Source organism: Megalops cyprinoides, chromosome 1, assembly GCF_013368585.1.
Source record: "Megalops cyprinoides isolate fMegCyp1 chromosome 1, fMegCyp1.pri, whole genome shotgun sequence".
Taxonomy (NCBI): domain Eukaryota; kingdom Metazoa; phylum Chordata; class Actinopteri; order Elopiformes; family Megalopidae; genus Megalops; species Megalops cyprinoides.
The window spans coordinates 25346864-25347341 of NC_050583.1; positions in this window are offsets into that span (position 1 = coordinate 25346864).

A 478-nucleotide genomic window follows, 5' to 3' on the forward strand; every position below is an offset into this window, starting at 1 on the left:
TGCCATCTGCGTATCTGTCCTCGTGTTATGTAATTAGCTAGCACACTTGCTCAATCACATAAATGATATAAGCTGGACTGAAAACAACAGTGGAATAATTATGGTTGTTTTACACTCATCAGAGAAGGAGCACTTGCAATAAGATTACCTGCCCATTGTCATTTTGGACATTTTTGTGCTTTTTGAGTTTTTTAATGTTTATTATTATGGCCATGGTTAAATGTGTCTAGACTGCATTTAAGCCTAAATATGGTGTTACAGGCTGTATCTGACTGACAAGAGGCTTTTACAGGTCTAGATTGTATGGAATCATATTCAACAGGGTTCATTGATGAGACTTTTACTTTGGTTCAGACAAAACTGTTTTGAACCTCTGACGTGTTTGTATTGATAATGCATTACTTATATACTAAGATCATTGTTATAAGCTACACAAGCTAACACCAGGCCCACCAGATAATACATACCGATTCAATAT